The sequence below is a fragment of the Monodelphis domestica genome, chromosome 2 (genome assembly GCF_027887165.1).
Source record: "Monodelphis domestica isolate mMonDom1 chromosome 2, mMonDom1.pri, whole genome shotgun sequence".
Classification (NCBI taxonomy): domain Eukaryota; kingdom Metazoa; phylum Chordata; class Mammalia; order Didelphimorphia; family Didelphidae; genus Monodelphis; species Monodelphis domestica.
In genome coordinates, this window is record NC_077228.1 from 366,665,207 (window position 1) to 366,679,338 (window position 14,132).

Consider the following 14,132-nt stretch of genomic DNA (forward strand, 5'->3'; position numbering starts at 1 on the left):
AAGACTAAGTTTCTCATAGAGCAGTTTTGGGGAAAACTTTAGCACTAAAAGAATTATTACTATATGCCTTATTATCATACACAAACATAAAATATAACCTTGGGCTAACACTGAACATAATTGGGTTAGTGTTACAAAAAGAAAGATGGAATAATACTAAGGATAAGAAGTCACCATTTTAAATTAAGAGAAGAAAAAATAGAATATAGTTTGAAAGCATAAATATATTTAAAACTGATAAATTGTTAATATTATTTTCAGCTATGGATTCTCTGGACACATCATCCAATGGCAATATAAGTTCAAAAAAGAAACTCATTGAAAAATATTGAAGGAGGTAGAGTCAAGATGGCCTCTTAGAACTGTGGTGGTTTCTGTTGCTGGGGGTTTTGTTCCCTGAGACCCTAGGCCTAGTTGATGAGAAGATCGAAGCCTGGAGGGCAAAACAACTTGTCGAAGGTCACATAGCAAAGAAGAATGAAGGCTCACTGTCTGAAAATCACAGACACACTGAAAATGAAGTATCTCTTGGTCCAGAGGATGTCTATTTAAGTAATGAACAACATGATCTTGGACAGACAGAACTGTACAACACTGGTGAAGCAGTTTATGCAGCCCTGGGAAATGAAGTGAATGGTGATCATTTAATGTCTGTGTTTCCAGAAGAGACAAAAGATAGGCAAATTTCAGATCTCAATGCTGGCAGTTGTGATGCTGGAGTTGAAGGCTCTAAATGCAATATCTAAGAGAGTCTTTTTTCTCTAACTACATCTGGAACAAATATTCCTGATAAGGGAGAAGAATATAATTTGGTTCTTGAAGCTGTGCCCACAAGCCTATCATCTAAAGAAGACTCTAATAGTACAGACAATGTAAAGACTCCAAAGGTGAATTGTGAGGAGAGAAATGTTTCTGGCTTAGAAAGTTTCACTTTACAAATTCTAAATGTTTCACAGGACCTGATGGAATTTTTAAACCCAAACAGTAGTGATTGTACATTAGTCTTATTTTATACTCCTTGGTGTCGCTTCTCTGCCAGTCTGGCCCCACATTTTAATTCTTTACCACGAGCATTTCCATCTCTTCATTTTTTGGCATTGGATGCTTCTCAGCACAGCAGTCTGTCTACCCGGGTTGGTACTGTGGCTGTTCCCAACATCTTGCTATTTCAAGGAGCTAAACCAATGGCGAGATTTAATCATACAGATTGGACTCTGGAAACTCTAAAAGCCTTCATTTTTAATCAGATAGGGATAGAAGCCAGAAATGATGTGGTAGTGACTGAAGATGACCAAATAGGCCCTCTTCCCAGCACCTTGGTGAAAAGTGTGGATTGGTTGCTTGTATTTTCTTTATTCTTTTTAATTAGTTTTATTATGTATGCTACTGTTCGGACTGAAAGTATTCAATTGCTCATTCCAGGACAAGAACATGAACATCCTGAGTAATAATAGACTGGAAGATGAAATTGGAAAGATTAATTTCAATCTTTGTCTTCAGAAACCTGTATTGTTTTCCACAGAGATATATTATATTTTAACTTAGGTTAAAATAATTTTGCATTTGAGCTACTGAATATGCAGAAAAAATCATACACTAGTGTTATATACTAGTGTTTCAATAAATATGAGAGATTCAGAAAATTTATTATTATTATTATTTTCAGTGTTTGCACTTAACATTTCAAAGAACTGTTTTAAAATGTGAAAAATGCATGTATACAGATTCAAATGAGTACAGTGTTTGATAAATACAAAGATTCCAGCTATTGGGGCAAGAACTCACTACTTGGCAAAAATATTGGGAAAACTGGAAAATTGTCTGGCAGAAGTGAGTCATAGACTGATATATCATACTGTATCAAAGTAAGCTCAAAATGGTCATGATATAGATATATCAGAAGTGGATTATGGAAGAAATTACCTGTCAGATCTGCGTATAGGGGAAGATTTTATGACCAAAGAAGAGGTAGAGGGTTTCAAAGAACTCATAGGAGATAAAATGCATAATTTTGATTACATAAAATTAAAAAGATTTTGCACAAACAAAACAAATGTTGTAAAAATTAGAAGCAAAGCATCTTGGTAGCAAGTTTCTCTCATAAAGATCTCATTTCTAAAATATGTAAGGAACTGAGCCAAATTTGTTAGAATTAAAGCCATTTCCCATTGACAAATTATTAAAGTATATAAATAGGCAATGTTCAGAGGGAAGAAATCCAAGTTATCAGTAACCATATGAAAAAAAACTCATTAATAGAGAAATGCAAATTAAAACAGTTCTGATGTTACCATTTCATCCGATCAGACTGGCTTAGGTGATAGAACAGGAAAATTACAAATGTTGGAGGGGATGTGGGAAAACAGACACTAGTATACTGCTGGTGGAGCTGCAAATTAATCCAACCATTCAATTTTTTTTAAACCCTTACCTTCTTTCTGTCTTAGAATAAATACTGTGTATTGGCTCCAGGGCAGAAGAGTGGTAAGCGCTAGGCAATGGGGGTTATGTGACTTACCCAGGGACACAGCTAGGAAATGTCTGAGGCCAGATTTGAATCTAGGACCTCCTGTCTCCAGGCCTGACTCTCAATCTACTGTACCACCCAGCTGGCCTCCCCACCCCCCCCAACTATTCTTGAAAATAATTTGGAACGATTTCTCAAAGCTCTCAAACACCAAATAGATCAAAGAAAAAGGAAAAGGATCCAAATGTTTAGAGTAGCTCCCTTTGTGGTGACAAGGATTTGGAAACTCAGGGATGCCCATCAATTGGAGAATGGCTAAACATATTATGGTATATGAATATGATGGAGTACTATTATACTGTAAAAAAATGAAAGGGTTGAGAGGGGGTGGTTTAAAAACAACCCCGAGATTTGTTTAAACTGGTACAAAGGTTAAGTGAGCAGATCCAAGAGAACAATTTATACAGTAATAGCAATATAGTAAAAATAAAAACCTTTGAAAGACTTAGCAACACTGACAATGGCCAATCATACAATGCCATAGAATTCATGATAAAACATGCTATCTGCCTCCAAATAGACAAGTGATTGACTCAAGAGTACAAAATTGAAGCAAACTTTTTTTTTTAATATAACTAATGTGGAAATTTGTTTTGCATGATTACATGACTAAATATTTGTAATGGATTTTATTTTTCTTCTCAATATATAGGGAAGGGGGAAGGAAGGAAGGAGGGAGAAAATTCAGAACTGAAAATAAAGGTGAATTGAAAAAAAATGTAAACAAATGAATTAATGAAAAAATTCCCAATGTCTGTCTCTTTTTAAACCCTTACCCTCTTTTCTTAAAAGCAATACTTGGTATTGTTTCTAAGGCAGAAGAGTGGTAAGGGCTAAACATTTGAGGTTAAGTGACTTGCCCAGAATCACACAGCTGGGAAGTGTCTGAAGTTAAATTTGAACTGAGGGCCTCCAATCTCCAGCCCTGGTTTTTCCTACTAAGCCACCCAGCTAGCTACTCTGACAATGTATTTTAGTGGTAAAAATTCTATGGCATGGTTTAAGAAAATTTATGATTCTAAGAATTTAGATTTTCTGTCCTTTTAATTTCTCTTTTAAAACAATTTCAAAGTCCACAATTGGAGAGCTGTTTTTTTTTTTTTAATGATGGAATTTACCAGGGTTGGAAACCTAATTGTAATTTCTCAAGTAGCATTGTATTGTTTCATGTCTTTCTTTCTGGAACAATAAAGAGTTAATTATGTAAAAAAAAAAGTTGGCCTCTTAGATGCAGAAAAAGTTGAGTCCTCTTTGAAAACCCTTCCACACCTATAAAAAATAAAGTGTTTCGAGGGGGACAGAAAACCAGATCTAACAACAGGACAAAGCCAGGGGCCCTTCCTAATCAATTCAACTTAAATGGTACTCGGGAAAGTTGAAATCTTGGGTTTAGGAAAAAGAAAGAAGGAAGGTCCCAGGGCCCTTCTCCCACCTACTGTTCTGAGACTAGAGTGGTCAAGGAGATTTTGGCAAGAGGACTTCAGCCCAGAGGAAGTGCCTTGCTACCACAGCTACTTGAGGCTTAGGGCTCTGACCACAGCTGGCAGGAAGGAAGCTGGAGGAGAGGGCCAGAGAGAAGGGAAGCCTGACCATAGCCTTTAGTCACCACTCTCCATCTTGAGCCTCTGCCTCTGGAGGTTTTGGACTCAGGGCACATTCAACTCTGCAGATCAGCTACTCCCAGCTTTATCCAGTTTATCAACAGTGTAATTAAGAAGCCTTCAGAGGACAGGGAAGCTCAATCTCCAATACCCTCCCTTCACCTACTGCAGTGATACCAAAAGTAAGAATCTGACTGCCTGGGATCCCAGAGCAAAGGCTACAACCTCAACAGAATACCTTAGTGCCATGCTGGGAAGCTCAGGGCTCAAACTGGGCATCCTGCAGGGAGGCAACTGGCAGAAAGGAGTAGAGAGGAGGATGAGGGTAGCTACATTCAGCTTCCAATATTTATCTCCACCTTTAGCTTCTGCAGGTAGCTGGAGAAGATCTGGCCTCAAGGCTCATTAATAAAATAGGTCAGATCCATCAGCCAAATACAATTCAGCAGAGCAGAGAAGAAACCCATTCTCAGGAAAGAAAAGCCCAAACCCACAAATATAGCAAATATATAGAGGAACAAGAACACAGCCTCCACACCTTCACCTTCACCATCAGCTTTTGCAGGTAGCTGGGAAAGATCTGGCCTCAAGGTTCATTATACTCCATCAGTCAAATCTAGTCAATCAGCAGAGCGGAGAAGAGGCCCCTTCAGGACAGAATAGCCCAAACTCACAAATTCAGAAAATAAACAGAGGAATAAGATTACAGCTAATGGGATGGGGGAGAGAAGGAAAAAAATATGAGTATACAAGTGAAAAATAAAAAAAATAAATTACAATCAACAGCTTTATCCAGGTAATGAACAAAGAACAAATGGAACATAGGATGACCCAGGAAAGCCAAGCAAAAACTCAGGAACTCTAGAGAATTGGACATGGGCTTTAGAAGTACTCAAAACAAAATTAAGAAAAAATTAAGAGAGACTGAAGAAAATTGGGAAAGAACTTAAAAAGCAAAATAGGTCATCTGGAAATATAGGCACATGAACTAAAACAACAAAATGGTGTCGAAAAAGACAGAATTGATAAGCTTGAAAATAAGGCAAATAAAGTGAAAGATGACCTACAAGGAAAAGCAGACCAAAAGGAAAGAGATTACCAGAAAGCCAGGGATGAAATTTAGTTTTTAAAAATTAGAATCCATCAACTAGAAACAAATAAATTCACAAGGCAGCAAGAGTCTAGAAAACAAAATCAAATTAATGAAAAATTGAGGAAAATATGAAACACTTCATTGCTAAAACAAAACACTTGGAGAATAGATCCAGAAGAGAAAATTTAAGAATTATTGGATTACTAGAAACTCATGACAAGACAAAAAGTCTGGGCATTATTCTACAAGAAAACTTTCCTGATAATCTTGAACAAGAGGGTAAAGGGGAGATTGAAAGAATCCACAGATCATTTCCTATATTTAATTCCCAACTGACAACTCCCAGGAACATTATAGTCAAGTTCAAGAACTACTAGATCAATGAAAAGATGCTACAATCTGTTAAAAAGAAACCACTCAGATACCATGGAAGCAGAGTTAGAATGACATAGGATCTGGCTGCATCCATACTAAAGGACTAGAAGGTATGAACTATGATATTCTGGAAAGCAAGGGAACTTCGTCTATAACCAAGAATCAACTATCTAGCAAAATTGACTATATTGTTGCAGTGGAAAGTATGGTCATTCAATAAAATAGAAGACAGCCAAGCATTTATGAAAAAAAGACCTAACTTAATCAGAAAATTTGATGCCCAAACAGAACTCAAGAGAATCACCAAAAGGTAATTATGAAAGGGAAAAAAGGGACCCAATGAGTTAAAATGATTTTTGTTCCTATAATAAAAGATGAAAAATGGTTATTATCATCAGGGTAGCTAGAAGACATATACTTAGAGGAACAGTGAAGAACTGAATAAAGTGAAATATCAAAAACAATATAAAATACTAGATGTAAAAAGAGGATAATAATAAGAGAAATGGGGAAAGAGATAAAATGGGATGAATTTATATTTCATTGTGAAGCTCTTGGGGGAAGGGAGGGAAAGATCAATACAATGGAAGGATGAAAGAGGCTATAGCAGGTAATACTTAAATTTTACACTCATTGAAATTGACTCAGAGAGGGAAGAAGAATCAGATCCATTGGGGCAGAGAATTGTATTGTGCTCTATAAAGAAGTAGAAGGTTAATAAATGGGCTGATGAGGAGGGAAGCAATACAAGGAAGGGAGAGTTTGGAGAGTCATTAAACATATACTATTGTAAGAATAAGGGGAGGTGTTGGAAGGGGAGTAACATTAGAAAGGGGAAAGGAAGAGACTGACTAAAAGTGAAAAGTTAGAGGGGAGAGTAAGAGGAATAAGAGAAAAGGCAGAATCAAAGGAGGAAGTTAAAACATAGGGGAATACACAGACTAATCATAACTGTGTATGTGAATGATATGAACTAACCAGTAAAAAGGAAGCTGATAGTAGAATGAATTAAAAACCATAATCCTATCATATGTTGTCTAAAAGAAAAACACTTGAGAGAGGTAGACATACACAGGGAAAAGGGAAAAGGGTGGAGAAAGATTTACTAGGCTGCAACTGAAACAAGTAGGGAGTGGCAATCATGATCTCAGACAAAGCTAAAGCAAAAAAGATCTGATTAAAAGAGATAAGGAAGTTAATTACATCTTAATGAAAGGCACTACAAATAAAGAAGAAATATCAATACTCAACATATATGCACCAAACATTATAGCATTAAGATATTTAAAGGAGAAACTAAAGGGGCTTAAGGAGGAAATAGATAGCAAATCCATACTAGTGGGGAACTTAACCTTCCTCTATCAGACCTAGATAAATTGAACCAAAAAATAAAAAAATAAAGAAACAAGGGAAGTGAATGAAATGTTAGCAAAATTAGAACTAAGTATCTGGAGGGAAAAATAGGGATAAAAAAGGAATTTACCTTCTTTTCAGTATAACATGGCACATATATAAAGATTGACCATGTTCTAGGGCATAAAACATTGGAAACAAATGCAGGAAAGCATAAATAATAAATATAATTATTTCATAACATAATGCAATAAATATTATAATCAATAAATGCTTGAGGAAGGGCAGATTTAAAATTAATTGATAACTAAATGATATAATTCTTCAAAACTGTTTGGTCAAAGAACAAATCAAAGAATCAATTACTGATTTTATTTAAGAGAATGACAATGAGGAAACAATTTATCAAAATCTATGTGATGTAGCTAAAACAGTACTAATGGGAAAATTTATATCCCTGAGTACATATATCAATAAGTCAGAGAAGGAAGAGGTAAATGAATTGGGCATGCAACTAAAATAAACTATAAAAAGAATAAATTATAATGCCCAGATTAAAATTAAATTGGAAAGCATGAAAATCAAAGGAGAAATTAATAAAATTGAAGGTAAAAGAATTATTGAATAAATAAGACTAGGACCTGGTACTTTGAAAAAATAAAATAAATAAAGTACTGGTTAATCTAATAAAACAAAAGAAAGAAGAAAATCAAAATAACAGTATCAAAGATGAAAAGGGCAACCTCAACTTTAATGAAGAGGAAATTAAGGTAATTATTAAGAACTAGTTTGCCCAATTATATTACAATAAATATGACAGTCTAGGTGAAATGTGTGAATATCTATAAAAATATAAATTGCCTAGATTAACAGAATAGGAAAGAGAATACTTAAACAATCCCACCTCAGAAAAATAAATTGAACAAGCCATGAAGGAACTCCCTAAGAAAAAAATCTCCAGGGCCAGATGGATTCATAAGTGAATTCTATTAAACATTTAAAGATCAACTGATCTGAATATTATATAAACCATTTGACAAAATAAGCAAAGAAGGAGTTATTCAAATTTCTTTTATGACACTAATATGGCACTGATTCCAAATCCAGGCAGTCCAAAAACAGAGAAGGAAAACTATAGGTCATTCTTCCTAATGAATGTAGATGCAAAAATCTTAGAAAAAAATATTAGTAAAACGAGTCCAGCAAGGTACCACAAGGATTATTTACTATTATCATGTGAGATTTATACCAGGAATGGAAGGATGGTTAGTAAAACCATTCACATAATTGACCATATCAACAACCAAACCAATAGGAATCACATGATTATCTTGAAGAGTGGATAAGAAGCCTTTGACAAAATACTGCACCCATTCCTATTGAAAACAAGAAAGAATAGGAATATATGGGTCTATCCTCAAAATAATAAACAGTATATACTTAAAACCATCAGGAAGCATCATATGCAATGCAGATAAATTAGAAACCTTCCCAATAAGACCAGGAGTGAAGCAAGGATGCCCATGATCACCTCTATTATTTAACATTCTACTAGAAATGCTAGCTGTAGCAATTAGAGAAGGAAAAAACACCAAAGGAATTAAAGTATACAATAATGACACAAAACTATCATTCATTGCAGATGACATGCTGGTATCCTAGAATCCTAAAGAATCAACTAAAAAGCTAGTGGAAATAATCAACAACTTTAGCAAAGTTGCAGGATACAAGATAAACCCACATACATCTTTAGCATTTTTATATATTTGCAACACAACTCAGCTGCAAGAGTTAGAAAGAGAAATTCCATTTAAAATCACTCTAGACAATATGAATTATATAGAAATCTGTTTGCTGAGACAAACACAAGTATTATATGAACACAACAACAAAACACTTTCCGCACTATTAATATTAGATCTAAGGGGCATCTGGGTACCTCAGTGGATTGAGAGCCAGGCCTAGAGAAGGGAGGTCCTAGGTTCAAATCTGGCCTTAGACACTTCCCAGCTGTGTGACCGTGGGCAAGACACTTGACGCCCATTGCCTAGCCCTTACCACTCTTCCTTGGAGCCAATACATAGTATTGACTCCAAGACGGAAGGTAAGGGTTCATAAAAAAAATAAAATAAAATAAAAAAACTAGGTCTAAATAATTAGAAAAACATTTATTGCTCATGGGTAGGATGATCTAATATAATAAAAATTGAAATCCTTCCCAAATTAATTTACTTAATCAGTGCTATACATATTAAACTACCAAGAACATTTTTATTGAATTAGAAAAATATATAACAAAGTTCACTTGAAAGAACAAAAGATCAAGAATATCAAGGAAAATAATGAAAAAATGTGAAGGATGGGTGCCTAGAAGTACCAGATCTTAAAATGTAGTTAAAGTCCTTTAAATTAGGTTTAGATCAACATCTTACACCTTATCTCAAGATAAATTCAAAATGGATGAATGGCTTAAATGTAGAGTGAAATCGTAAATAAATTAGGTAAACATAGAATAGTATACCTGTCAGATCTGTGGAAAAAGAAGATATTTAAGACCAATCAAGAGATAGAGAACATTACAAAATGTAAAACAAATGGACTTTGATTATATCAAATTAGAAATGTTTTGTACAAACAAATCCAATACAACCAAAATTAGAAGGAAAGCTACAAATTAGGAGATCAAATTTTTAATAACAAAACTCTCTGACAAAAGTGCAATTTTTCAAATGTATGAGGAGCTAAATCAATTGCATGAAAAAATAAGCCATTTCCCAATTGATAAATGGACAAAAAACACGAATAGGCAATTTTCAGATAAAGAAATCGAAACTATCAATAAGCATATGAAAAAGTGTTCTAAATCTCTCATGATTAGAGATATGCAAATAAAAACAACTCTGAGGTAACTTACACCTAACAGATTGTCCAACGTGTCAATAAAGCAGTTTAACCAATTTTGATTGTTTACAATGTTAGCTTCATTGATCATAATTTTTTGACCCACTTAAACTATTCTTCTATTTGTGTTTCACACTTGATAGTGTGTCTTCTATCTTTGCACTGACTGTTCCTCATTTCTGAAATCCATGCCCTACTTACTTTTGTCCCATAATGGCCTTTCTTCTTTTAAGATACTACCTTCTAGATAAAGCTTTTCATGATATGGCACCTAATTGTCTTCATCCTTAGCTATTTTTATTTAACTTCATTGCATATATTTACATTTTTAAAGTTTATACTTGCATATTACACATGTCTATATTTATTTATTTATGGATGGATTGACATATAAATAATTAGAAAAGTGTCTGTGGATTTGTTAATTTATCTGTTTTACTGTCAGTCTTTCTACCTCTTTCCACCTCTCTTTATATATATATATATATATATATATATATATATATATATATATATATATATATATATATATATATGTATGTATGTGTGTGTGTGTGTGTGTGTGTACTCAAGAAGATCATAAATCCTTTAGTGTTAGGAACGTTTTTTGCATTCACTGTAAAATCTGCCAAAGGATGTCTTATCATAAATATTTCATTAACATTTTCAAGTAAAGTATATCATGTTAAAGATATTGGGGTGGATATATACAAAGAATATATTGAAATTATGTTGACCTTTGAACGAATCCTTTTTTTAAAAGAAAATTCTGATCATTAATTTTTTTGTTATTTTTCCCTTTTCCCTAAGACCTGAAGGCAACAAATGAAAATAAAAATAAATATAACTCAATCTTAGCAAATTTGAGGTCTTAGGTTCCAATTAATTGAAATGTTAGCATGCAAAGAAATACTATATTTACTATATACCCCAAACTGTTTTCTCTTAAAGGTATAGTCCCAACTTTTTATTGTTTACATGTGTAATGCCAACTTAGTTCTCCGAGATGACAATTTTTGATTGATTTTTATTTATGTTGGTTTCTTGGGTTTCTGAGTCAGTGTTTCTACATAATCTGCAGGAAGTACTTTCATTTTGAGATGTCTCATGAACTGTTTCTTTTGAGGGAAGATTCAGAAATGCAAATATTTTTAGAAAATGCTATGTCAGTGCATTTAAACTGCCCAAATGAACTGTCAGAATTAATGTACCTTTGAAAGGAGGTTAACTTATTCCCAGAGAATTGAGTTTATCATTCAATTTAAAACCAGTGATAAAAATACAGGGTTAAATATCTGTTTATGAAGTTGTTCATCTGCTGTCCCCTTCTGTTTATGTCATCTGAAGTGTTACACTTTTATTATATGAAAGACATAAAATGCAACTAAAAGTGCTCAGGAAGTCAATAGCAAGGTCATAATTTACTCCTGGGACTCTGCTGACATTTACAAGCCATTTATACTTTGTTCTAGTTTATCACATCTGCATCAGCACAATCCTTGAAGTGCATCACTGCTTTCAGTGTCGCTATAATGGAGCCCACTTACATAAATAACCAGCACAAAATTAGAACTCATACTGATAATTTATCTCTGCACAAAACTGTAAACATTGAAATGAACAACTGTTCATTAACTTTCCATTAAATGAATAAAATTCTTGAGTGTGTTCTATTTCAGGGAAAAATAACATTCTATGTGGGATTAAGTTTAGTTTCATTTCCACATAAAAAACCAAGAGCTGAGGAAATATCAGTTAATTTTTAATAATCATATTTTGTTTTTCAGAAATAGATCATTTAATTGGTGAATATGGAGGCAGTCATTTTTTTTTTCTTTAAAGAAATTCAGACACCTTAATCTCAGCTAATGTTATATAAGCAATAGATACCACACTAGAAAAGATTCAATTGAGCAGAAAGAGAACTTGACTGAAAGTAATGGCCAAGGCTCTAATCTTGATGGTGTCATTAATTAGCTATTCACCCTTACTCAAAACACTCTATTATCTGGATTTTGTGTACTTTGACAACTTCTCATAGGAATGACTGTGGACATGTCATTCTAAATCCTTCATAAATGCTTTCTTATTTACTGTCAACTGTTTTGGGGCCTTGATCATTCCATGGTTGCCAATGAAGCACTGATTATCTATCCATTATCCCATACTCTTGCCTTTGTTTTTGTATCTCTAGTACTTAGTAGAATCTCTGACTCATAGTAAGCAATTAACATTTGCTTGTTGACTTCACGATTTGATACATAACCCATTCACTTCTTTTCAAATGATAACTATGTTAGAATTTTTATTTATTTGCACATAATTTATTTTAATATATAATGTAGATGGAATCAGAATGTCCTGAAATCAAAACCAACTTCAAATAATCATAAATTGTGTCCTTATATGTCATTTAAGCTCTCTTAAATTCAGTTTTTCATATGAAAAATAGAAATAGTTGTGCCTGCCTGTAGTAGAGGCAGAGAGAAAGAGAGAGAGAGAGAGAGAGAGAGAGAGAGAGAGAGAGAGAGAGAGAGAGAGAGAGAGAGAGAGAGAGAGAGAGAGAGAGAGAGAGAGAGAGAGGATTTGTAAACCAAGATGCAAGAAACCTGTCTGTCAATCAGAAGAAAGTTTCAAATGGAATGTTCCCAGGAGTTGGCAGTTGAGCTGACCAGGGGGAGGGGACTTGACTGGGAGTCACTCTCTCTGAAGGTTGAACCTGCTGAAAGACTCTAGAGGGGCTGATTTGGTTTTGGGGAGCTCTCTGACCAAAGGAGAAACCTCTGAGATTGGACTGACCAACAGTTGGAGGAAAGCCAAGCTTAAGGAGAGATTTTGAACTTTGTTTCTCTCTGGGGTTGAAGCTGAGAAAGGAGACAAGCCAGGCTGAAGGAGAGATTTTGGACTTTGTTTTCTCTCTTGAGTTGTCTCAGACTGAAGGACCCTTGGGGAGGGGGGGGGGGGCTTCAGAAATTAAGCTGAGAGACTTTGCTGACTTTGTGAAGAAGAAGAAAGAAGATTTTAAAAGGCTGTTGTCCTCCATCTCTGACTGTCCCTCTGTCACACTTGTGACTTCCCAAGCCCTCAATTTTCCCTCATTTAGATTAGGGACATCCTCATCCCTCTCACCTCAGTTTCCCATCCTGTTATCCCAATAAACCCCTTGACTTGAAAGAGGAAAAGAAAAGAGCATCTTTATAGTTCACTCAGGGGAGAGGGAAGAATTGGGAGGAGGGTGGCGGGAAGAAGAGGGTTGGAGAAGGGAAGGAGTGAAAGGGAGGAGATAAGAAAGATATACTGATCCATCAGCCATCAGTAGGGATCAGTAGCCAAACCCCAGAGTATTCCCCAGTATCTATCATAGAGCATTCCGCAGAGCAGTTCCCCTCTTTACCAGCATCCCTGTGTGGCACTGTCCCTCAGCATTTCTCACTTCTACCTCCATTACAAATAAGCAGCTTCAGGTTCCTGTAGCAGCTCTCTCTAGTCAAAGTCAGAGAGTAAAGCAGTCATTGCAACAAGAAGCAGGTTCCCCTCAGTTTACCTTTCTCTAATTCAATCAGTAGTAGTTTCCACTCAGTTTGCTTATTCTATTTCATACCTCACAGAGTATTTGTGAAGATCAATAGCATATGCACTATAGAAGAAACAGATGGAATCTGAATGTATATTGAAACATGCCATTCTTTACTTAATGTCATCTATACATTTTTTCTAGCATAAGTAATATGTGGCATTTCACAATATGACATACATGGAAATATGAATTACATGATAATATATGAAAAATCTATATACCTGCCATTTTCAGGAGTGGGGAAATAACATGTAACACCAAATATCATAAAATGAATATTAAAAATAATTTCAGCATGTAATCTAGAAAAATTAAAAATGTAAAATGTAAAAAACAAGAAGTAGCATATGGAAAATATATTGTAAATCTTAAAAACCTTTCTCTTTTTACATTGAGTGTGATTTTTTTTTGCTTGGATATGTTATTCACTGATTAATAAATATATAGAAATATTCCAAAGAATATTGATTTTTAAAAATGGAGTTTTTATTCAAGAAGCAAAATAAGATCATTTATATATGGAATATTCCAATTGAAATTCAGCTTATTCTTTTCCTTATACATGATTATAGGTCGAGCTCACTATGATTTTGAAGTTTCTTTGGAAGATATAAGTGTGGTTGTTATACTGCAAAAGACCATCCATGCAATTGCCTATCATATACACAAAAATAGGGATTTAAATTGATTGTATTGTTTTTTCTA

The 14,132-nt window shown here is 34.4% G+C and overlaps 1 pseudogene; it reads left to right on the forward strand.

The window, feature by feature from the left end:
* The window catches only part of LOC100027892 (thioredoxin domain-containing protein 15-like), a 74,928-nt pseudogene extending 73,349 nt beyond the window's left edge, over positions 1-1,579 (forward strand).
* The last annotated feature ends 12,553 nt before the right edge of the window (positions 1,580-14,132 follow it).